Below are 26489 nucleotides of genomic sequence, written 5' to 3'. Positions count from 1 at the left end.
AAACTATCACAGCAAAAAATCTGTATCAAGTGGAGAGAAGTCCTAAGAGGTACGACCTTATATACTGGTTAAGGGGGGAGGAGCCAGGAAGGGCCGCGGGAGAGGAGGAGTTGTGAGATGGTCAGTACTGCGGCTAGAACTGAGCCAATGTAATGTAGATGGCATATGAAGATAAGCCAGCTAGGATTAAGCCTTCCTGGCTCCTCCCCCCTTAACCAGTATATAAGGTCGTACCTCTTAGGACTTCTCTCCATTTGATACAGATTTTTTGCTGTGACAGTTTCACCTGAAGACGGACGCTTGTGTTGCCTCCGAAACGTCGTGATTTTATTGTTTTTATTCATTTTAAATTTCATTTTTTACCTACGTGACTTTACCGAAAGAACTAAGAGTATGAATCCTTGCAGTCACGAAAGCTTCAAATCTAGAACGCCACTGAAATGTTTACCCGTGTGTTTATTGGTAATTAAACAAAAAAAAACGAAAACGAAACAGTTTTATATTTTACCAGGTAAAGCCCCACTAAGCTCCATAGCTCTTTTAGAAACGACCGGGCTATCACAAATTAGAGCTCAACGAAAGTGGCTTATATCATGTGGACATTTATAGCAGCCAAATACTCCTAAACAAATGTTTATAAGTGTGGTGGGAAAACCCGGAGGACGTGGAGAAAAGTCCACGGGACCGCAGGGAGAGAGGACATGCCAGCTACAAATATACAGCCGTCAGGGCCAGAGTCGGGATCGAATCCACGACATCCTGCATACCAGGCGAGGGAGTTAACATCTCGCCACCATGACATGGCAACTCCTCTTATCCGTGATGTGGGAATTTACTCCGCTTATCTGCTTTAAAAAAAAACACAAGGATAATCCAGGATAACACGTTGAATTTGCCGCTTATAACAGGAGTTTCCTTGCACCCACTGGCTCTTGTGAATGAAAGGAATCATGTGCCGAACGAGCTCGCTTCGTGTTTTTAGATAAATTCGCTCCCCTCACCAACCTTTCTTGATTTAAAATACCCATTGACTCGCACGTGTGTTGAAGCATGCTCTGCCTAGCTCGGTATTTCTTTGTATGATTTCTTTGTGTTGTTGTTCCTCGTGTCCTGTAAAGGGTTGCCCTTGATTGTCTACCAGAGGTGTGGACTCGAGTCATGTGACTTGGACTCGAGTCAGACTCGAGTCATGAATTTGATGACTTGCGACTCGACTTGGACTTGCATAACAATGACTTTGTCCCACCTATGAGATGTGGACTCGAGTCATGTGACTTGGACTCGAGTCAGACTCGAGTCATGAATTTGATGACTTGCGACTCGACTTGGACTTGCATAACAATGACTTTGTCCCACCTATGAGATGTGGACTCGAGTCATGTGACTTGGACTCGAGTCAGACTCGAGTCATGAATTTGATGACTTGCGACTCGACTTGGACTTGCATAACAATGACTTTGTCCCACCTATGAGATGTGGACTCGAGTCATGTGACTTGGACTCGAGTCAGACTCGAGTCATGAATTTGATGACTTGCGACTCGACTTGGACTTGCATAACAATGACTTTGTCCCACCTCTGTTGTCTACATTACCTTCGCATGTCGAAGCGCCTAGCTCGTGCTGATTCTTTTCTTCGAATTATTGTTGTCCTCTTCTTGGTTCGTTCGGTAAAGTCACGTAGAAGGGAAGTAATACAATAATAAAAATAAAACATTATAAAATAATTCTCACGACGTTTCGGCCACAACGCAAGCAGCCGTCCTCAGGTGAAGAAACAGGTCTGTCGAGAAGACAGTGTCTGAATGACACGCCCCAGGCTTGGAGTGTCTATTTAAAGAACCAAGAAGATGAATCCCTGCAGTCACGAAAGCTTTAAATCGAAATTTATTGTTGTCCTGTATTTTACATTATTTGTCGTTCTGTTTGCTGACGATGTCACATCTCCTATCAGGTACTCCGTGGGTCTCTTTTCCACAGAAGCATACGGACTGAATGTTAATCATCCGCGTCACCAAATAGATGGAAACTGAATAGGCTGGCGCATTACGAGGGAGTTCTCCTGCACTCAAACGTGGGCAGCGATATGCCTCGTGGCAAGCCGGTTTCACTTCCAGGCCACGTGCACCACCAGGGACAAGTGGTGCATGAATCCAGCCCGGGCTCCCCCCACGTTCATTCGGCCTAAAATAAAAACGTGGTTCAGCGCGGCCAGAGCCGCCAATCATGCACGGTTACAGGCCACACTTTGTATCCTCATAAATAAAATGTGATCATCGCATTCGTTACGGGCACTGCTACAAGAGCGTTATACTTACTATATAAGTGCATGTTTCGTTAAATGAATGGCAATGTGGATTTCCATAACCATATTCATGATTTGTGGAAAATAAGTCCCATTATAAAAAAAAACATTTTTTAGCAAAAATACATCTCCAATGATCTAATTTGATCCTGTCACACGAACAATGAATATGAATAGAGTGCTTATTTATGGATCAGTTCATCATCAGCATCAGTGTGGAAAAATGGAAAACAACTGCACCGGATAGAGCAGCTGAACATGATAATGAAGAATGAGCAGATGCTGGAATAACATTAGTGGAGCAGTTAAATACATTTTTCATCAACAGCATCACCACCCATGGTTCATGTATGTATGTTGAACTTCTTTCGCTCCATACGTAGCCGACCGTGCTGGTCAGAGGTGCGGGGAAGAACAGAAAACTAAACAGCAAAAGCAGTTCGAAAAAAATAAATTTTTAGTCTAGATTTCAAAGTGCATAGATCCAGTGGCTTCCTAACATCGGAAGGAAGAGCGTTCCAGACGGCCGCAGAAGCGCATCTGAAAGCGCACGATGCGGTGACCGTATTTGTTCCATGTGAGAATGACCGGAGATTGCATGATGGCTTGTGCTCCTTCACGAGATGAAGGCTTCCCCATGCCGACACCGTATCTCGTGCTTCGCATGACCAGATCTCATCATTCCATCTCCACGGTGGATGGCAGAGGTGTGGACTCGAGTCATGTGACTTGGACTCGAGTCAGACTCAAGTCATGAATTTGATGACTTGCGACTCGACTTGGACTTGCATAACAATGACTTTGTCCCACCTATGGTGGATGGTCCCTTTGCGCGTGTTCTCTCCTTTCGCCATGTTCGCTGAGAATCAGTTGTATTCGTTGTTGCTGTTGAAACGTTCAACAAGTGTGTTGTTGCTTGTGTAGCAAAAACGTTATACTGGTAGGAATCTCCTGGTTACACCAGCCCACGGGATTATTGTGTCCGTCGTGCAGGGAGGGGCTGGGTGGAGAGGGAGGGGCTGGTTGGGGAGGGAAGGGTGAGAGGGGCTGGGTGGGGAGGGTGGGGCTGGGTGGGGAGGGTGGGGCTGGGTGGGGAGGGGAGGGTGGAGCTGGGTGGGGAGGGTGGGGAGGGGCTGGGTGGGTAGGGTGGGGCTGGGTGGGGAGGGGCTGGTCACCCCGTGGTGCCCTTATAAAACTCAACGTTTAACCTACTCACGCCGGCTTGTGCCCGCCCTCACAGTCGGCCATATTTGCGGAATACACCACGCCGCCGTTGACCCTGGCCATTGACCGAGCAACCCAACGTTCCTACCAGCTCCCTCCGCAGGACAATGTGTTTTGTAACAACGGTATTGAGGAAAGAAAAACACCCGACGTCAAATGTGATGGTGCGGGCAAGGTGTCTCGCTGGTTAAACCGATCTCGTCTCTGTATCACCACTGGGGCCTGAGTGGAGATAGGAGAGGTGCAGAGTGGGGTTTTTAGATCTTTCAAAATCCACATTGAAGCCTTTAATAGGCTTCGGATGCGGTAATGCATGCACATACACCGTGTACTCGTTCTCTGCTTAAGAACGGGAAGATGTTTGGAAACGGCATTTATTATTCACGAATTGCTTAACTTCCAGATCCATATTTCGAGCTGGAAACTCTGCATTGATTCCTCTGCAATCGATATCTTATTGAAGGATTGATATTGAAAATTCTGGCGTTCTTGTTTGAAGGTGTTGACTGCATCGTAATGCACTATTCTGAGTGCATCAAAAACAGGAGTGAACCGAAATGTGAAAATGAAATGCAAGAAAATGTGTCAATGCAGCACTGTGTGGGGACATTAATTTGCTGTGCGTGTACCTTCAGCACAGTGGTACACTTACGAGGGAGAATTGTCACAATCCGAATATGTATCTATACAGGAGAAATCTGACGAGCGATTTTTCGCACACCATTTTTCACATCTCTTTTTCACAGACGTCCAGTATCTATCTGCCTTTGATACAGAGTTAAAAATGCGTATGTGGGTCAAATTGCTCCAAAGCAATAATAATAACCATATAGTTGATTATAGTTGATTGGTCAACTATATTATTCCTGAAGCCATATAAAAATATAAAAATCATTGCTGAGTATGAAGTTTTGTTTCAGAGGACTCTGGAGTGGCTAGGAGAACACCCATTGTATGTGTGGGGGATAAAAGTCAAGCTGTGCGTGGATCGGTCGGATGAGTTGCTTGCTGTGGTGCCTCAACGCCGTGAGGGTGAGCGTCTCAGGCGCAACATTGTCCACCGACAAGTGGATTTGCTGGATGAGCCGCGTGCGTGCGAACCACAGTGGCCTGGTCTCAATTTGGACGATGTATTTTTCTTCTGCAAAGCAGTCGCATCGATGGTAAATGTGATATCGTCGTCATCAGCCAACGGTTCAGTGGTCAATCCACTGCTGGATGAAGGCCTCCCCAAAGCGACCTCCACCTCTCACAATCCTGGCGTGTAATGAAGCACAGGGCAACGTGCAGACAAATCCATGCACATGTAATGTCAGTAAACTACATTCTTCCTTGAGTTTCCATCACATTTCATAATGCCAAAGTCTACTTTCAATGTGTACGATTTTGCCATGGCGACCGCTCCCCATATCAAAGAGGCATTCAAATTGATGATGATTATTTTTTTTAAACATCCCATTCCAAAGCATGTGGGCCAGCAGTTGTGAACGCCAGGCCGCAAATATGGCACGCCCGGAGCAGAGAGGGCACAGCTTATTTCCGTGCATGGATACACAGGCTGGCATTGGTTCTGTTATCAGTGGACGTTAAAGAAACGTCGCTAGATGTTGTTATTGGAGGCATTTTTGTTTCTTCTTCTTCTTACGCAATAATGCATTTCTTTCCCGATGCATCAATTACATTTTACGTTCGTGTTGTTGAGTATAAAACATTTTAATAAAGTGTACAATGAAGTAGTTGCTGGGCAGGTGAAGCGGACCAATCTTGACTGTGTACAGCAGAGTGCCGCGTGCGAGTAAGGAGTAGCGTAATGAGCATGGGAACGATCCTAACAGATTTGAAGCTTTCGTGACTGCAAGGATTCATATTCTTAGTTTTTTTCGGTAAAGTCACGTAGGTAAAAAATGATAATTAATAAAAGTAAAATATATATATATAATAATTATTTTACTTTTATTTTACTTTTATTAATTAAAATGTTTTACCTACGTGACTTTACCGAAAAAACCTAAGAATATGGATGCTAACAGAAGCACGCACGAGAAGGGGGGAGTTGTGAGAGGAGGCAGACTCTCACCAATGTTATCCACGGTAACGTTATAATTTTGTTAAACTGGGTTCGGGATATCGCGATATTTTTTTTATATCTACACCAGCTCCAACCCCCCATACATCACGTCACTTTGAATCCCTCCCCTCCGTCCGCTGTGAAATCAAAACTCCGCTCCGTGCAGCAGCGTAGAGATTCTCATGTAGTCTCTCCCAAAGCTTGCACGCTCTCCCCTATACTTTTCAATCCGATCCTTCTTTGTTTTGTACCGTTTGTTGTTGTAGCTTTCTGACCCGCCCCTACTGGGCACCTGTGAAAACAAAGAGCTTCACAGCTGATCGGATTTCTCCAGGATAAATAGAGATTCTGATTCTCCTCTGACGCCGTGCTCCCGTTTCTCCATTCCATTTCCATACCTTTACTCCTATTTTCCATTCAATTATCTTCTATCTTCCCATTTATATATGATACAGGAAATTGTTTCCATGATTCTACTCCCCTTCCCATTGCTATTAATCATCTCAGATATTCATGAACTGGAATTTCTATCACTGGATCAACACTGGCTAAATCTGGCAAGTTCATCAGTTACTTTTTGAAAAAACAAAATATCCGAGTCACATTTGGCACAGTAAATAAAATACAGAAACTAATATCTGGTACTAGTGAAGGCAGACAGGACGAATGATCAGCACGAGACTAAAATAACAGCAAAGAAATATTAAATACTTCAAAATACAAATGTCAACAAGGACACTCAATTTATTTTAATAATGTTGAAGTTCTGTGCAAAACTAGTTACTTCTGGCCAATACTAATTAGATAATCTATCAAAATTGAGATGAATAATTAGTTTTAACTGTTCGGATAGCTACAGGCTTAGTGCTGCGTGGAAGCGAATAATCAAATAACACAATGTTTAAATGCATGCCTATACAGGTCACCATGCATCAATGGGGATTACCTGTACGCAGACAACAACAGGCACTGCTATCCATAATAGAGAGGTTTTTTTGTTGGGTTAGATCGCGTAAATATATAAACGTGTCGTTAAACCCGCCACCACCCGACACAGCCAACTAGTAAAGGTTGTCACGTAAACAGAACGTGGCCAATTCGTCACTAGTACAGCACTAGTGTGTAGTGTAGTGTATAGTGTAGTGTGTAGTAGTGTAGTGTGCATAGTGTAGTGTGTATGTTGTAGTGTGTAGTAGTGTAGTGTATAGTAGTGTAGTGTATAGTGTAGTGTACTAGTAGAGCACATCGGTGTGTTGGAGAGCCAAGCCACGACATTTACAATCTGAGTTCGACGTTTCACCAGTAGTCCATATGGCTTCATTAACCCCCCCCCCCTTCGCACAAGAAGGGCTCACAAATGACGTCATCACATCTATCACTATTTAAGGAACGAAACAGGAGGATTTCTCCACAAATCTGGCTGTAGCCTGATGAAGCTAGTTGGACTTACTGGCGAAACGTCGTACTCAGATCGTTAATCCTGTGGATTTGCTCTCCAACACACCGGTGTGCTGTACTAGTGACGAATTGACACATTCTGTTTACGTGACAACCCTTACTAGTTGGCTGTGTCGGGTGGTGGCGGGTTTAACGACACGTTCATATATTTACGTGATCTAACCCAAAACTACCTCTATTATGGATGATATTGGTTGCAAAAGCCGACGTGTTTAACTAATAAAGCAGGTGTTAAGATGTTCAAATTTATTTTATTTTACTTTTATTAATTTTAATGTTTTACCTACGTGACTTTACCGAAAAACCCTAAGAATATGAATCCTTGCAGTCACGAAAGCTTCAAATCTAGAAAAAAAAGATGTTCAAAAACCAAACATATACCTTTTGCAAGGAATCAAATCTATTCTGATTATTCCAATGTGTCCAGGAGCTAAACGCCAATGTTGAGGTCTGCTCTAGCCACGAGAGGGCTTCAGGAGAGAGTTTGTGTAGTTTTGCTCCTCCGTTGAAGGAGCGCAGACTATAGTAGTTCACTGCATAGTCCATAGCTTGGGTTGCATGGCCACAGTCCCACTCCTGTGGCTTGTCTTTAGTTTTCCACTCATGAAGGAGATGTGCGCAGCGGCCTGTCGATGTTCCCATGCGGTTGATGGTTCCACCGGTGGAACCACCATCACTTGATTCCTTCCAAAAGGTATCGATTTGGTGTTTGAACATCTCAGCGCCTATTTTATTTTGCCAGAAAGGGTAAAACCTATTCTAATTTGCCACCAGTGTCTTTGAGGAGGAATGTCAAAGCCAGAAGGTGCGATGTGTGGGTGCTCGAATGAGGTGTCTTTCCTGAACGTCCTCGTTGTCCCACTCCGTTTGCCAGTGTACTTCCCGATATTGGTGAGAATCCAGCATGGTGACACCGTGGCGTATAACTTGTGGCAGATGTCAACATTTTTATGAATTTGTTATTGTTTTCAGGGCTTTGGCTCCAGGTCCTTCAATTCAGCTGTGGTTTATTTTCCATGGCCCGGCCAGTTGGCCTCTAAATGTTGCAACGTGGCCGTGTTTTTGACGTTACAACGGGTATCAGTTTACCAATGTGCGTGATTGCTGGTCTGTGTTGGCTCTTTGTGCTCAAATCAATTAGTGGCTTCCCATTATTGTCCTTTGAGACGAAGCATAAGTCTGGGTTATAGTTGTTTTTCCATCAGGCAGAGTGAAATGTCGCCCGACTGTTCAGGGTCCTACTATATAAGCAAGGTGTCTTGTGCCAACGACCATTCCCCGAGTTTCTCTCCGGCCATCGTCATTGTTTGAGTGGTCCCATTGTGTGGTGGGGAGATTGAAGTCACCCCACGTCTATAGCCGGGCGAGTGACTGCTGGCAGAGGTGGTGATGGCCGATTCTGATTCGAGGGCTTGTGTACATTGATGACTGTCACGTGACCAACTGTGACGGTTATTGTCGATGTGCCTTCACTTGTTGTGGACTTGAGAGTCGAGTTCTCATTTAGGCCTTGCCTAAAGGTGGCGAGGTGGCCGTGTTTAGGGTGGTAGATGGCAGCAATAAGATCATATAACTTGTTCTCTAACTTGCCTCAGCATGCGTCTTCTTTAAGGTAACGACGTCCATGTTGATTTCTCTTAGATTTCTGGCCAGGAGGTCACATTGAGATCTTGAGCGTCCTTCAATGTTTAAGTTGGTTCACTCGAAGACCCCGTCCGATCGCCAAGGATCAATCAGACTCAAATGTAACTAATTATTAGGACCAGGGGTTTTGGCAACCACCAATCGGAGCCTATCAACCAGCAGTGGCATAATAATGGTAGTTGTCGACAAAAATGATTAATTGCGTTTGCTGTTTTATGGAATGTTTTTGTTTAAAATGTTTAATTGTCATTCATTAGCAGTGTTCCTCTGCCACGAGCAATACCTAAGGGTCCTTTGTGCTAATTGCGTTATGTTCACAATTACGTGCAAGCCAGAACGTTCATTGTGTGCATGGGCGCATGTGCCAAGTGTGCTCAAATGATCGTGTGCATGTATGCATGGGTTCTGTATGCGTGTCTGTGTGTGTGGAGGTCGACTCAGCCTCAAATTAGTACCTGGTGTGGTGTGTCAGCATCGCCACTGGGGAGACAAAGGTGGTTGGAAGTGGTGCTGGCAACACCACTTCATGTACCGTGCTGGCCTTCATAGGTGTTCGCTAGCAGTACCTGCCCTAACGGTCTGTTAAAGGCTACATGGGGGATCTTTGTCTTTGTGAGCGGTAATGTAGTGGTCATCGCACTGCACTACAAACCTGACGATCCGAGTTCAATTCCCGCTCATGGCCAACAGTGGATAATATCTAAACCGGTTCTGGGCATCCCCTAGGTCGACACAGCCTTAAATTAATAGCAGGTGCTGTGTGTAAAGATCAGCTTTGGGGCAACAAAGGCGACCGGGCATGGTACTGTCCACACCTCTACTCGTATGTTGTATTGGCCTTCATAGGTGCTTGCTAACAGCCTTCGCCCCAACAATCTGTTAAAGGCTGTATGGGGGGGGTGAGTTTGTCTTCTGTTTGGAGAACAGTGGCGCAGTGGTTTGTTCACTCGGCTATGAGCCATGACGAACATCAGCGGCGAGTGTTATCTGAGCCAATGCTGGATCTTCTCTACGTTGTCTATGCATTACATCGGTGTCTGCTGTTGTGTGTGAACATCGCCATTGGGGAGACAAAGGCAGCTGGGAGTTGTGCTGGCCACACGCTGCTCTTTGTGTGCAATGCCAGGTTTAATATGAGCTTGCTAACAGCACTTGCCCTAACAGTGCGTTAAAGCTCGGTGGGGGGATCACTGTGGTGAGTGGTGGTGCAGTGAAAAGCTCACGCCTACTAACCCAGGTTCGATTCCTGGCAATGGATAACATTGATGGAAAGTGGTATCTGAACCTGTTGTAAGCTCCCCCTAGGTCGACGCAGCCTTAAATGAGTACCTGGTGTGATGTGTAAACATCGGCACTTGGAAGACAAAGGTGGCTGGGTATGGTCCTGGCGACACCCACCCCACCGTGTGCCTTTCGGGCCTAAATAGGTGCTCACCAACTCCTCAGTTCTCAACCTGTGAGCCTATTCAACCAAACGTGGGATATGCGTGTGTTTGCGCGCGTGAGAAATCGTGTCGTGTCATACGGACTGCATCTGGTGTTTTATTTCCCGTGCAAAACCTCTGGCGCCCACCGCATGGGTGAATACAACTCGCAATGCGCACATGTCAATGCAACTTTTGTGGATACAGCTGCACATTGCTGATGACACCAGGATATGATTTGACAGTTACTCGGTATATTTGTGCGCGTATGTGGAGAGGCGTGGTGCAGTGGTTATCGTGCTGCTATCAACCCAGTGATTTGATCATAATATAGGTTTTTGGGTCAGATCGCGTTATTTATAAATGTGTCGTAACCCTCCACCACCCGACACGGCCAAACAGTAAAAAATGTGTCACGTTTTTCAAACGACAAAATAATTCACTTCTTTAGCCCACCGGTGTGCTGAAGAGAGAATCAACAGCATTTTAAATTTGAGTACGACGTTTCGCTGATAATTACAAACAGCTTCATCGGGCAAGAATGATTTGAGTTTGATTCCTGGCCAAGACTAACATCAGTGGCGAGTGATATTTGTACCAGTTCTGGGGCTCCCCGAGGTGAAATCATCCTTCAAGTGAGTACCTAGTGCGGTGTGGAAACATCTTCAGTGGACAGACAGGCAGGTGTGGTTTAGGCCCCACCACCCCCCAATGTGCCATGCCAGCCTTAAGAAGCGCTCACTCGCACTAGCCCCAACAGTCTAAGAAGCTCGACTGGGAATCTGTGATCGTGTATGGCAATGTCTTGCAGGCTCGCTGCATTGTTTTCCCCCCCATCGCTGAAGCGAACGCAGTGGAAACTCGCTGGCGTAGACTAACACCCGCGCAATGTGCTCACAATTTAAGCACACGGTTTTAATTTAAATCGCCCATTTGACCGTAGCGTATTACTCCTTATTCATTTAGCTGCAGACTAATAGAGAACGTGAGACTCATCTGAACCACACTCCAATTAAATGTGTTACCCACACCACGCCCCCAGAAATGATTTAAATCAAAGTATATATTTTGCACATTGTTAGATTGGTGCGAAGTGAGTTTTGTAATATGCATACATTATTTTTAATATTAAATATTCTATGAAAGCACCCTGAATCGCTTAGGTTGTGTTATTTGTGTGTGTGATCGCCTATGAACACAGTAGGTGCTCGCCAACAGGTTGTGAATAAACACGAGGGATACAAAGGCACCGTGGTTACGACGCTGGCAACAAGACCCCCATTTACACCATTGAAACCTCATTTGCCAGTAAAAAATATGATAATTGGTTTTTTACCTTCCCATCTGGCAACAAAACTGACACCTTTTTTTACAAGGAGTCATGTTTGCATAGACGCAATACCTGCAGTCATAATGCACGCCTTTTGGCGTCATCTGGTCCAACCCATGTGAGACTAGGCTCTAAGGAAAGCTGTCTCGGGTGTGGACCAATCAACTTCAAGGACAGTGCACATTATCAGAGTTATGTTTTTTGTTTACATTATGACTGCAGGTATTGTGGTCTATGCAAACATGACTCCTTGTAAAAAAGGTGTCAGTTTTGTTGCCAGATGGAAGGGTAAGAAACCAATTATCAAGACCCCCATTGTTTGCCATTCCAGCCCCAAATAGGTACATTGCTAACCTGGGATTTGAGCAGGAGAGGGCAGTTGCGGATTCTTGAGTCTATCTGTGTGGAGAATTGCATGTGGACCCGTTGCTCCTGCTGGTTTCACTCCACGCACTCGGATGACTTCTTCGGACGTGACCACACGTTTAATCCATGGGATTGGCCAAACATTCCAACGGAGGGGGCCCTCTTTAAAAGGAGTCTTGGAATGTATCGAGGCTCTTCTGGGTAAATAAATTGCACTGCTATTAGTCTTATTGTTTATTATCTTTTTGTTTCTTAGGTATGCGCATATTTTTTTTTCTAATTTGTGTTAGGTATACTGTATGCTTGTTTACCTGGGATCGTTTCACTGAGTCTCTTGACTCTTTTTGTCCTGCCAAGGGTTTTTTTTGGTTGAGTGAGAGATAATTGCTATGTATATTCCAATTGAGTAATTTGACAATATTTTTTATTGTAATTGGCATCGGTGTGTGTGTGTGTGTGTACTACGTGTTTGAGTACGCGAGTGTATACGTTTCCATTCCTGACTTCGTGCTCCCTATAAGGACGCGTCTCCCAGCGCCGATATAAACTTGTAGCCGATGTCTAAACGCAACTGCTGGCGGCTTTGGAAACATGAAAAAAAACCACACCCTTCGTTTTCTATTCAACCCGACAAATGTGTGTCTCTGGAAAAGGCAGGGCATCTCAGAGGTCTAATGAACCGTGTCGGAGCAGGGAGCCAGGCCTCTGATCCTCCCGTCACACTTAAGCGGTCGGGGTGGGATGAGCGCGTGAAAAATAGACCGCTTTACGCGTCCGAGAAAAAAAATAACTCTACAATTGCATCGCGTTTGATGGATTCAGCATCCAAACCAAAAATACATTGCGGCGATGTTAGTGCTCGGCTCGTTCGTAGCCAGCCTAGCGACGTGTACATCGGGGCCGTCCATAAATGACGTCACGCACCTATAGGGGGGGGGGTCAGACTTTTGTGACGATGTGTGACGAGGGGGGGGAGAGAAATGTGACGTTACATCAAAATGCGCAACTTAAATAAATATAGACAACACGTTCTACTTCATTAAATAGACTTTTGATAAATCTTCTTGGTTCTTTCGGTAAAGTCACGTAGAAGGGAAATGTCTGTTGGAAAGACGCTGTCTTTCTGTTCTTCACCTGAGGACGGCTGCTTGTGTTGTGGCCGAAACGTCGTGAGAATTGTATTTTATTGTTTTATTTTATTACTTCCCTTCTACGTGACTTTACCGAAAGAACCAAGAAGATGAATCCCTGCAGTCACGAAAGCTTTAAATCGAAATTTTTGATAAATGTTTTCTCCTACAACATCAGAGTGCAGCGCCACATTAAATGACGATAGTTTAAAGCGATTTGAAGCATGTTTTATTTTTGGGGGGGGGGACAAAGCTTTGTGACGTCATATTTGAGGGGGGGCTGACTTTTTGTGACGTCGTGTGACGAGGGGGGGGGGGTCAAAAATCGTCTAAAATCGCGTGACCAGTCCTGCGGGGTTCTTTTTAAAATTTGACTTTGAACACCGCACCGGGTACTCACATCACAGCACTTAAGGCTGAGTCGACCTAGGGGCTGCCCACGATCCGTTAAGATATTCGCCACTGATGTCACCGGGTTCGCAGCGCAGTGCGCTAACCACTACGCCACCTCTCCCACGCGTGCACCTACAAAGACACAGATTCCCCATATAGCCTTAAATAGGCTGCTAGGGCAAGTGCTGTTAGCGAGCACCTATTAGAGGCCGGTACGTTACACGGGGGGGTGGGTGGCCAGCACCACGCCCGACCACCTTTGTCTCCCCAGTGGCGATGTTTACACACCGCACCAGGTACTCATTTGAGGCCGAGTCGACCTAGGGGAGGCCCAGGACCGGTTCAGATGATCGTCCCCGGTGTTGGCCGTTTGCGAGAATTGAACTCGACTCGCCGGGTTCGTAGCGCAGCGCGCTAACCGGTAGACCACCGCTCCCCACACACCCATACACACACACGCGTACACACCCATGCACACACACACGTGTACACACCCATACACACACACACGTGTACACACACATGCACACACACACGTATACACCCATACACGCGCGTACACACCCATACACACACACACGTACACACCCACACACACACACCCCCATACACACGTACACACCCACACACACACACACGCGTACACACCCATACACACACAAACCCATACACACGTACACACACACGCGCGTACACACCCATACACACACACACGTACACACCCACACACACACACACCCCCATACACACGTACACACCCACACACACACACACCCCCATACACACGTACACACCCACACACACACACACGCGTACACACCCATACACACACACACCCATACACACGTACACACACACGCGCGTACACACCCATACACACACACACGTACACACCCACACACACACACACCCCCATACACACGTACACACCCACACACACACACACGCGTACACACCCATACACACACAAACCCATACACACCCACACACACACACGCGCGTACACACCCATACACACACACGTACACACCCATGCACACACACACACACCCATACACACGTACACACCCACACACACACGCGCGTACACACCCATACACACACACACGCGCGTACACACCCATACACACACACACGCGCGTACACACCCATACACACACCCATACACACACACCCATACGCACGCACGCACGCGCACGCACGCGTGCAGCGGGAGTTGTAATTCACGAGGAGGCCTGCGCGTCTGGCGCCGACACACGGAGCCGTCACTTGACACCACGGCTCAGCCTCGCGCCTGGCTCAGCCTCGCGCTGGCGAGGTGAAACGTCGTCGACACGGGACACGGAGTGGCCCCGGGGAACAACCCGGGGAGGGTCCCGCGAGAGTGAAGGACACCCCCCACCCCTCCACCCCCGCGCGAGTCGCCTAACGCTCGTGCCGGTCAATATCCTCCCCATCCAGCCCCGTGGCGAGCGCGTTTGGCGTTCGCGAGCCGCAGCTTCCAGCGAGCCCACGAGGAGCAGGTGGGAGAATTTGCGTGTCATCCTTGCGCAGGGGCCATGCTAATCTTCTCTGTATCGTTCCAATTTTAGTATATGTACTGCCGGAGCAAGCAGGTGGGAGAGAGAGGGGAGAGATGTTGCCCGCAGGCGGGTACCGAGCCCTCTGGCCCGAGATGCGTGTGACCGATTGCGTTTATTTTACGAGTAATTGGTGTTAAGTAAAGACCAGGAGGTTTCCCAAAGTTCACTTCGATAACAATAAATTTTAAAAAACAACTCCATCGCTTTGTCTTGAGATGGTTCGGTCTGGCTGGACCGCAGAGCCAAGCCTCCTTTCACTCGTCTTCGTCTCTGCGAAACTGGACTGAGAGATGGGGGGGCACCGTGGCTGATGCCACCATCTGGCATCCATGGTGAAACCAGGGGCAGCTTCAAAGCGAAGGCGCTTCATCTCTCGGTCATTTATCAATCGGCACAGTTATCTACACTGGATATGTCTCCGCGTTGTGTCAAGCAGTCCTCTGCCATGGCCCTTCATGACAGTATGCCTGAATGTCTTCTGCCACATTGTTCCTTATCCGTCTGTCTATCACAATGTACCCTCGTGTCAGGAATTGAAATTGAATATTCAAACTGTGTACACAGTTTGACGACTTGATGTCTTTGTGGCTGTGTTCGGTTGCGATGACTTTGCCAGGCCAGCATGTGGAATACAGTGGCTAAAACGAAATATTCTGCAAGTTGTGAAACATTCAATCGTGACCATTGTGGTGGAACTTGCAGGGTGCCGGGGTTAGGGGGGCGGGGCGAGCGAGGTTAAAAAGGTGTTTTAAATTAAATTCAAAAGAACCCTGCCAGTTTTTAGTTTTGTTTTAATGAGACTTTAAGCATGAGCCACGTGTTTTTCCACATATCAGATGCCAAGTGCAGCTGATAGCGTTAATGGCCGAGCCCTTGTGTTTTATGCACCAAGCATCAGACCTGCTTGGAGGAATTTGAAGGGAAAAAAAACCGCATGATGGATCACGAGACGCTGCTGGTACTTGCGTTGCACGAGTCGCGTTATTTCCAAGATGTTTTTTTTCTGGCTCTGGATGGCAGCCTGCCTTAGGCTTAACGCCGGCTCATTCCAAACGCTCCTTGCCAGACGGAGCCTTCAGACTCTGTGAGAGGTGCCATGATGTACAGCCACACTCTCGTTTGATACATCCGCAGTGCCCCCGTGTGAGCAATTGTATTCCTCTGTGAGGGGGTGTCATCTTTTATCACCAAATTTGTCCAAATGTGTTGCTGCAGGAGTCAGGGTATTAGTTGAGTAAACTAAAGGCAAAGACTTCTGCTACCAACAGAGCATCACGTGCCACAGTACCACTTCTGAAGTCACATCAGCAGGCCTTCACTAGATAGACTTTGATCTCATGAGCGTATCTCATTTGGTCATCCTCTCAGACACGTTCTGTCACTGTGTAACGAGCAGTCCACAACGTTATTTATCCAACATCGTAATGGCTAGCACACTGGACTTGCAATCTAGAGGTCGTGAGGTTAGAACTCCCAGCACAATAGTTGAAATATTTTGCAAGTTTCTCAATTCCCCCCCACCCCACTTTTCCGCCTCTGTCCACTCAATGATATAAATGGGTACACCACAGTTAGTTGATCGGCAGCGTCTGTGTGGTAGGGTGAAGTGTAAGTATTCTCACCTCTTTCGATTTAAAGCTTTCGTGACTGCAGGGATTCATCTTTTTGGTTCTTTCGGTAAAGTCACGTAGAAGGGAAATAATAAAATAATAAAAATAAAACATAATAAAATAATTCTCACGACGTTTCGGCTACAACGCAAGCAGCCGTCCTTAGGTGAAGACGGCTGCTTGCGTTGTAGCCGAAACGTCGTGAAAATCATTTTATTATGTTTTATTTGTATTATTTTATTACTTCCCTTCTACGTGACTTTACCGAAAGAACCAAGAAGATGTTCTCACCTCTTCGAAGATGCCTGGCCAGTGTTGAAGTGTAGACCCCGTACTACATCTCTATCTCTCCTAGTGGAGGCCCTTCCACAAGCAGTGGTATACGACAGCTATTGCAGGCATGCACTTATAGCCATTATAATTATTCTAGATTTGAAGTTTTCGTGACTCCAAGGATCCATACTGTTTGATTCTTTCGGTAAAGTCAAGTAGGTGAAAAAATCTTTTTTTCGTTATTTCTATTTTTTTTATTCTTATTTTTATTTTTATTAGTTCACCTACGTGACTTTACCGAAAGAACCAAAGAGTATTATGATCATTATTGTATTTTAGTCCTTAGAATTGACCTAATCTCAATCGTATGAATACTCAAAATGTATATTTTTGCGTGCAGTCATTTGTGGCAGAGCTGACCCCCATGAACTCGCTCGACTTGAGCAACTCGAAGTGCTGCCTGGATTGGAACTTGGGCAGCTCTCTGCAAGCATTGGATCGGTTCTTCAACATGATCATTATGAGCCCCCTACCTCACCGAGGCAGCTCCTTTGCTGCCATAAATATTGCTTGAGAGAACGGTTAGCATACGGACTCTATTACACGTTCGTGTGTGCTGGCTTTAAACAGCACTTGAAGTTATAGGGGACGCGACTTTATTAGAAATGTTAATACCACATTATGTTTTTATTCTCCATTTGGAACTTTATATTTATGTGAAGGCTAGATTCCTATTTTCTCGGGAATTCTTGAAAACCTCTGTAATGGTATCAAATGTACTACACGTTCATGCTCGTTGTACCGAACCAGCAGGGTGCATTTACAGTTTGGCCACTACTGAATCGTAAACATCTTTAAAATATATATATTCCACTAATCATGAATTAAACTCTCGATTGTCGTTTGAAATATATGACGAGTGTACTGGGAACGCGCTAAACCAACATCTGCATTTTGCACGCTAACCTCTGGAAACCGTATCTCTTGTCGTATAACTTTAACCACACACTCCTGTGCAACGTGAGCCCTTGGGTTTTGGCCGTATGGTGGCAAATTCCTATTGGCATCGTTCCCTGAAATTAATGACCCATAATGCCCATGAGCCGTGCCATTTATTGGCCCATTATCCCATCAGTCAAGTAACTCGTCCCAGCCATGGCAATGTGGAATTTACATTACTGGCTCAGGAGATATAAAAGAACATAACCGCTTCCTCACAACCATTTAAACTTGGAAACATTGTTACTCTTTCATACATTCTGTGTTGTCCCTCTTTCAATGCATCTACATAGTTATAAAAGGCATTTTCATCATCACCATCGTTTCCATTACTATTTCCCTGCACCTCCGATGGCTACGTATAGTGCAAAATAAGTTCAACATACATACAAACATTGTCGTTAATACACCCGCGACTGGTTTCAAGGCTTCCTTAAATCGTCCTCGAGGTCATGCGATGCCATGAGTCATCTCGCTCCTGCACATGAAATGGTGTCACCACTCTCCCTCTGCGATGGTCATTCTCTCGAGCCTGTTCCCTCCTTTCCTTTGGCTCCTACTCGAGCCTCGACCAATGGGACATCTACTTCCCTGATACAGATGTCGTGATACCCAAAGACTACTTGACTTATACTGTGATTCCAATATAATCACAGTGCGATTATAATCCCGCACCTACGATTACGTACGGTGCGAAAGAAGTTCAACATATCTGCGTCAAACACTTTCAGTAATTGTCAATATGATTTTACATGTAGGCTTTCATGACCAATATTATGATTAATAATTTGGGTTTTGGGTGAGGTCGCGTAAGGAATGTGTTATAATATGAGCTGTTAACCTGATGATGCTGGATGTAATTTCTAGCAAAACGTCCTACCCATTCGGCACTTTTGATTATTCACGTGACACTTTTATTAATTGGCTGTGTCGGGTGGAGGAGGCTTTACGACTCAATTTTTACAAAACCTAACCCAAAAAAACAATGATGGATCAGTCAATACGATCCCTTCAATTTACATTTAATTTCTGATCCATGCTAACCTTACCATCGTCCATTGTAATTCCCAGCATGCATCTCCCTATGCTTCTTTGATCACCTTCCAGCTTTTGTTCCAATGTATTTTTCATTGTCCATGTCACCGATTCATATGTTATAGCAGATGATGCGTAATGATTGAAAACTTCTGCTTTTCATGCTAAAATTGCAGTGTTCCAAAAGCACTACAACCGATTCTCACTCGGGGTTATTTCCTCATAAAGCAAGAGTTGACTATAAATATAGAGGAGTGTGATTATTCGTTTATTCTTAGTTTCGCTTGGAATCAGAGTTTGAAGCGTCAAGAGTGCTTTTGAATAGACTCGCCCTGCTAACGCGAAAGCTGTCGAAATACGACAGTTCAAACGATGGCGTGAGTGAAACATTACGTAACGAAGAGGCTTTTAAGAATAGGGTTTTACCCTTTCTGGCAATGAAACAGGTGTTCAGATGTTCAACCACCAAATAGACACCTTTTGCTAAGCATAAAGTCTGCACACAAATGTATCTATTTGGTGTTCTTATTTTAATCATTTTGGATACTAGCAAAAAGGTCCCATAGAAGAGGCTTTTGTTTATCAACTATGAATTGAATAAAGCCATGCAAATACAGCTCTTTGTGTAGAGATTCTCAGTGAGACTTATAGTATCCAGTGTAAGCAAACGAGGAGGCGATTACTTCTCGCCGTGCTTGAGTGTAAATCTGGCCTTGGTTGGGAACACTTGTGCTTTTCCTCGCAAATTGTGCCATGGGGTCTTTACCAAGAGCACCAGCTTAACATTCCCCTCGTACAACGTCACACTCTGCTCACACTGGGCTTCTGTGAGAGGCCGGGTTATGGGAGATAATGGTGTGAAGAATCGCCACTGGGTAACCCTGTATTTCTTGGCTACCAATATCGACAGTGGATGTTCGCTCGACACTGATACAATGTTCTTGGGTTTTTTCGGTGAAGTCACGTAGGTAAAAAATTAAATTAATAAAAGTAAAATAAAATAAAAATAAAAATAAAAATCACGACGTTTCGAAGGCAACACAAGCTTCCGTCTTCAGGTGGAACCGTCACAGCACGATAGCTGTATCAAGTAAGATACATTCCAAGAAAACAGCCCTTGTATATACACACGTGGCGAATGAAGAGCAACTTTGAAAGTCTACTGTTGTAGACTTTTTTTTAGAAGTGATAACTCTGCACATGTGGGTCAATGTTCGTTTGCTCGTTACAGCCCTAAGCCAGTGCAGCGGTGGCAATTCCACATTCCTGTCGTAGGGATGTGGTTACCCAAAGGACAACGACTGGTGAGTTTGTTTTACAAAGTGGCATTCGAATTATTGACCCCAGAGGGTTTGAAGGGCTGAGTTGACACCAATTACAGGCAATGTGCTCTAAGAACTCAGCTCCTCGGTCGCATGTATGTGTGACGCATGCAGGTAATTAACTATTTTGATTATACGTTTTGACTTGTATTAAAGTAGGCGCCATTTATTTTAACAAAAGGTGAAAAATCAACAGGATGCAAAAAATGTTTCTGCTGCCAAAAAGCAGCATTCTACCTGAATAAATTACATGAATAAAGAAATGCAGAATGCAGCAAATATGCTGAACGTCAAAATACGCCACTTAACGCATTGTATCCAATCACAATTCTGCTGTAAAACGATGCATGAATTGAAGGATATTTCACGCGTTTCGTTAAGGAAAATGCTAATCGGATCAATTGATAGCGACTGATAGCGGCGGTGGCTACGCACGCCTCTTCATCCGGCACTGTGGTGGCGGCCAGGGCTGGTGGATCACACAGAGATGTTGTGAAATCCTCTCCCGTGGGCGTCGAGGAGGAGCCGTACCCTGGCTCGCCAGGAGAAGGCGGAAGGTCCGGCAAAATGTGGAATCCATCTGTTCCGTCCGTATGGGATAGAGTGTTTCCCCTTCTCACGCGTGGGCTTTGTTCGAGTACTCTGGTTTGCTCCCACATGTAAGCACCAGTAGTTAATTGTCCGGTAACATCTTAATATATCGAGGACTGCAGACCTTTGGGGGAAATTTGGCACTGGATTTGGGTTTGGATGCCTTCCCCGCTTGTCTTTGATTTCTCCTCGCCCCTCCGAGTTGTTATCTCTCTTTGATAAGTGAGCAAATGCTGCGCGGTGCGTTACAAGTTGAAATAATAATTATTATTATCATAAATAGGGGGATATTTAGGATCAAGTAAGTTACATTATTTCTGCTGCTACTTAATGGCAAAAGCAGTAAATGTGCCCATGTGCATGCGCATGTGCTGGCCTAATCTCTATGGATGCATGTTCAGTATTTACAGCACATCTTACAGAATACACATGGGATTTTGTATGTCATGGCACGAGTTCAAAAGTTCACTTCAACACGGAAAATGTGGATTTCATCAGGCTTCATAAGCCATGTTGTTTGTATTAAAAGCTGGTATTGTGAGATTTTAAATATTCATCTCAAGAATGTTTGTACATACAGTACACACGCGCACACACACACACCACACTACTGTTTCGTGCTAATGTATTCCATCCACGGCGAGGAATGAGCAACATTGTAAGGTTCACATCGAATAAAAACGGACGAAATCCAGTGCGGTGCTTTTTGCCAGTTTCGTGGGCATAAGGGGACTTTTGAGATTGACTTGTTAATTATCCTGGGCCCTTTTCTGCAAGCACTCAGGAATCATATAATTATGAGCTTGGGTTTTGATGCGCTGCGATATATATATATGTACATGTGCGATTATACGTTTGCAGCCCTTTGTCAATCCACTGCTGGATGAACGACTGCCCCCATCCCATGTAGATCACGGTGGTTATTTGACCATACTTCACCACGCTGGTCACCTTGGGATGGTAAAGGCAGGAAGCGTAAATATGGGTGCGTAGAATTACAGTCGAGCAATGTACTTTGCTCCACTGTCCTCTTGCTACCCACCATCTCACCCCGCAGCCTATAACATCCGGCCTGCACGTTGGTCACGCATCCAAGCACTTATCCAGGCTCAACATCTGCTTAGCTTCCAAGGCCCGACGAGATCGGACAACATTCTGGGTGGTTCGGACATTAAGCGTGTAAGCCGTTAAGGCAGTGCCGCATTATCTGAGTAGCAAAAGTAGCTACACATGTAGTAGCTACATATGTAGTAGCTGCAGATGTAAATAAGTAGTTACTACACATCTGTAGTAGATGTAGTAGCTACAGATGTAGTAGCTACAGATGTAGTAGCTACTAAATAAGTAGCTACTACAGATGTAGTAGCTACGGGTCCCGCACTTTCAAGGGCCCCGCGCTAAAAGCTTTCAAGCTATCAATTCCAGTTCAGTGATTCTGCACTTGCTCTATTACTATAGTACTATACTGCCTTCAACTTTTACGATCGACTGGATGTTTAAGGTTTGCGATTTGTCGTATTATCTGGCTGTATAGCAAATGAAAAAATACAATTACTTTACTATGCAAGTAAAATATTTAATTGTTTTAATATTTAAGTGTTTTTATTTTATTTAGGGCCCCTTTATAACATATGCTACAGGCCCCGCACTAGCTTAATACGGCACTGCGTTACGGGCTGTGAAATGTTTTTTTGAACATTCACCGATCGCAATGGAAAGTCACAGGCCCGGTCTGTACGGCCGCTCACACATCACTTGCCGCGTTGGCTTTGGAGGGAGGCGGTGACGTGGGGAAGAAGGGCAAAAAAGCTTGGCAGCCGTGCGAAGGGTGGGGGACGCGTAGCTCTTTGTTTCTGAGTGGGATTACACCTCGCGAGACGAGATTGCAGCCTCCTCCACGTTGATCCTCCCTCCAGAAGGTAGCGGTGGGAGGGGGGGGGGCAAAAAAAATGTCCTTCATTTAAACATGGGTCTGATCCAAATGAGTGCATGCGCTGAGCCAAATCAACTCTGCGATGGTGGTGCTGCAGCACAAGTTGTGTTTCGATTATAAGCTTTCGTGACTCCAGGGATTCATCTTCTTGGTTCTTTCGGTAAAGTCACGTAGAAGGGAAATAATAAAATAATAATTTTTATAATGTTTTATTTGTATTACTTTATTATTTCCCTTCTACGTGACTTTACCAAAAGAACCAAGAAGAACAAGTTGTGTTGTTGTGGGGAGACGCAGCGAGAATATTTGGCTCCCGGGGTAGGATGGGTATCCTCCTGCCCCTCCCCAGGTCTCCTCCTCCCTGGGGCAGGGTGCCCCCCTCCATCCCTCTGGGGCACGGTGCCCCCCTCCATCCCTCTGGGGCAGGGTGCCCCCCTCCATCCCTCTGGGGCACGGTGCCCCCCTCCATCCCTCTGGGGCAGGGTGCTGTCCTCCTGCCCCACCCCAGGCCCCCGACCCTCCACCTTGACCACCGCGACTGCGGCGCCGTCACCGCCACAACAAAACGATCTGAGCGAGAGCCACCAGAAGCCACCGATCTGAGCGAGAGTCACCAGAAGCCACAGATCTGAGCGAGAGCCACCGTCAGCCACCGATCTGAGCGAGAGCCACCAGAAGCCACCGATCTGAGCGAGAGCCACCAGAAGCCACCGATCTGAGCGAGAGCCACCAGAAGCCACCGATCTGAGCGAGAGCCACCAGAAGCCACCGATCTGAGAGAGAGCCACCAGAAGCCACCGATCTGAGCGAGAGCCACCAGAAGCCACCGATCTGAGCGAAAGCCACCAGAAGCCACCGATCTGAGCGAGAGCCACCAGAAGCCACCGATCTGAGCGAGAGCCACCAGAAGCCACCGATCTGAGCGAGAGCCACCAGAAGCCACCGATCTGAGCGAGAGCCACCAGAAGCCACCGATCTGAGCGAGAGCCACCAGAAGCCACCGATCTGAGCGAGAGCCACCAGAAGCCACCGATCTGAGCGAGAGTCACCAGAAGCCACCGATCTGAGCGAGAGCCACCGTCAGCCACCGATCTGAGCGAGAGCCACCAGAAGCCACCGATCTGAGCGAGAGCCACCAGAAGCCACCGATCTGAGCGAGAGTCACCAGAAGCCACCGATCTGAGCGAGAGCCACCAGAAGCCACCGATCTGAGCGAGAGCCACCAGAAGCCACCGATCTGAGTGAGAGCCACCAGAAGCCACCGATCTGAGCGAGAGCCACCAGAAGCCACCGATCTGAGCGAGAGCCACCAGAAGCCACCGATCTGAGCGAAAGCCACCAGAAGCCACCGATCTGAGCGAGAGCCACCAGAAGCCACCGATCTGAGCGAGAGCCACCAGAAGCCACCGATCTGAGCGAGAGCCACCAGAAGCCACCGATCTGAGCGAGAGTCACCAGAAGCCACCGATCTGAGCGAGAGTCACCAGAAGCCACCGATCTGAGCGAGAGCCACCAGAAGCCACCGATCTGAGTGAGAGCCACCAGAAGCCACCGATCTGAGCGAGAGCCACCAGAAGCCACCGATCTGAGCGAGAGCCACCAGAAGCCACCGATCTGAGCGAGAGCCACCAGAAGCCACCGATCTGAGCGAGAGTCACCAGAAGCCACCGATCTGAGCGAGAGTCACCAGAAGCCACCGATCTGAGCGAGAGCCACCAGAAGCCACCGATCTGAGTGAGAGCCACCAGAAGCCACCGATCTGAGCGAGAGCCACCAGAAGCCACCGATCTGAGCGAGAGCCACCAGAAGCCACCGATCTGAGCGAGAGCCACCAGAAGCCACTGATCTGAGCGAGAGCCACCAGAAGCCACCGATCTGAGCGAGAGCCACCAGAAGCCACCGATCTGAGCGAGAGCCACCAGAAGCCACCGATCTGAGCGAGAGCCACCAGAAGCCACCGATCTGAGCGAGAGCCACCAGAAGCCACCGATCTGAGCGAGAGCCACCAGAAGCCACCGATCTGAGCGAGAGCCACCAGAAGCCACCGATCTGAGTGAGAGCCACCAGAAGCCACCGATCTGAGCGAGAGCCACCAGAAGCCACCGATCTGAGCGAGAGCCACCAGAAGCCACCGATCTGAGCGAGAGCCACCAGAAGCCACCGATCTGAGCGAGCGTCACCAGAAGCCACCGATCTGAGCGAGATTCACCAGAAGCCACCGATCTGAGTGAGAGCCACCAGAAGCCACCGATCTGAGCGAGAGCCACCAGAAGCCACCGATCTGAGCGAGAGCCACCAAAAGCCACCGATCTGAGCGAGAGTCACCAGAAGCCACCGCAGCTCGCTTCGTGTCCAGCAACAGTTCGTCAGCCGGACCCACCCGCCCCGCCTCTTGACAGCGCTGGCCTTCCGTGATTTCCACGTGCAGCCCTTGTTTGTCAATCCACTGCTGGATGAATGTCCTTTCCCCCATGCTGTGCGGGTCGTGGCGGTGGTCGTGTGACGATATGTACAGGCACTTCATTGCACTGGATAGTGTGGGTTGGTGAACACAGGGAGCATGGTGTCAGTCTATCCATGTAATACGCTGGATCGATCACGCGACGCTTCCGAGATAAGGCAGGGATCGACCCATTCCGAGTGATTGATCGACCCGCATTACACTCCCGTGACAGTCAATGTTACATGCATCTCATTTACAAGAAACATCGCACGGTGTGCATGTCCTTACGCCGGAATATTACTGGCCGGGTAGTTTGTTTTCAGAGTAGGGAAGCATTGCTTAATATTTAAAGAGCCGCTGCATATTTTATAACTCGGTGATTATATGCGCTTAATGATTCGACCACTTTCGTTTTTGCATGACTCAACGTGTGCCTGCTGTTGCAAATGTGGTTGCACTCGCTTTTCACTCCTTTTGTTTGCCGTTTTGTAACAACAATAACAGGGTTATCCATTTACAGACACTGTATACCTCGGCGAAGTAATAAATATTTCAACTTTGTAACTCGCTATAGCGCACGGCTTCCGCTCACTCTCGGTAAGAGAGAGAGAGAACGAGCCAGAGGCCAGAGAACGGCCCACAGACAAGCGGGAAGACAGCACCCACACGCTAATCCGTAGCCAGTAAATTGTCCAAGCTCTGCGGTTCTCTATAGTAGGGGGTGTTATCGAGCAATTCATGAGTGTTTACATGCGGGAGGAAACCGGAGTGCGCGGATACAACCCTACGCGTGCGAGGGGCAACGCTCTATCCCATACAGAAGGAACAGATGGAGTCCTTCAATTTGCTGCACCGCTTTCTCATGGCGAGGCAGGGTACCACGGCTCTTCCTCGACTGTCACAGTCGGGGAGTTTTACAACATTCGTGTGATCCGCCAACACGCGCCTCGACAATGCCTCCTCGGCATGTTTGCCTACAATATACATAGTTCATCACGTATTTAACTCGCTCCTCTGTAGGATATAAAGCCATCGCGTTCACAATATTCAATCAGCTAGCGTCATTTTAAATCAATGGCGTATCTACAAATTGATTACCCTCCATGGCGTACTGTGGGTTTGTATAATGCCAATGATTAGTTTACGCACTTGGTCAATAATGGGAAATGAAGTACAACAATAATCGCATGCCGCAGAGGAACGCATCACACACGTGTCGTAAGCCTGTACGTTTGCGCTTTTTTCACCACATTAACACACGACCACTCCCTCGTACCAAGCAACTGTGTGCATGACACAAACGGACACACAAGGCTCATTATGGCAAGCAAGCAAGCAAGCGTCAATGTGATTGCAATG

At 46.8% G+C, this 26489-nt stretch overlaps 1 protein-coding gene and 1 pseudogene across 1 annotated transcript in view; one reads left to right on the top strand and one right to left on the bottom strand.

Moving 5' to 3' along the window:
• LOC144934746 (filamin-C-like) overlaps positions 1-26489 on the top strand; it is a 181065-nt gene that overhangs the window by 47880 nt on the left and 106696 nt on the right. The window lies entirely within an intron of this gene.
• LOC144934911 (U6 spliceosomal RNA) lies at positions 14872-14955 on the bottom strand (annotated as a pseudogene).

This window comes from Lampetra fluviatilis, chromosome 11 (genome assembly GCF_964198595.1).
Source record: "Lampetra fluviatilis chromosome 11, kcLamFluv1.1, whole genome shotgun sequence".
NCBI lineage: Eukaryota > Metazoa > Chordata > Hyperoartia > Petromyzontiformes > Petromyzontidae > Lampetra > Lampetra fluviatilis.
This window is presented reverse-complemented; position numbering and strand designations above follow the sequence as displayed.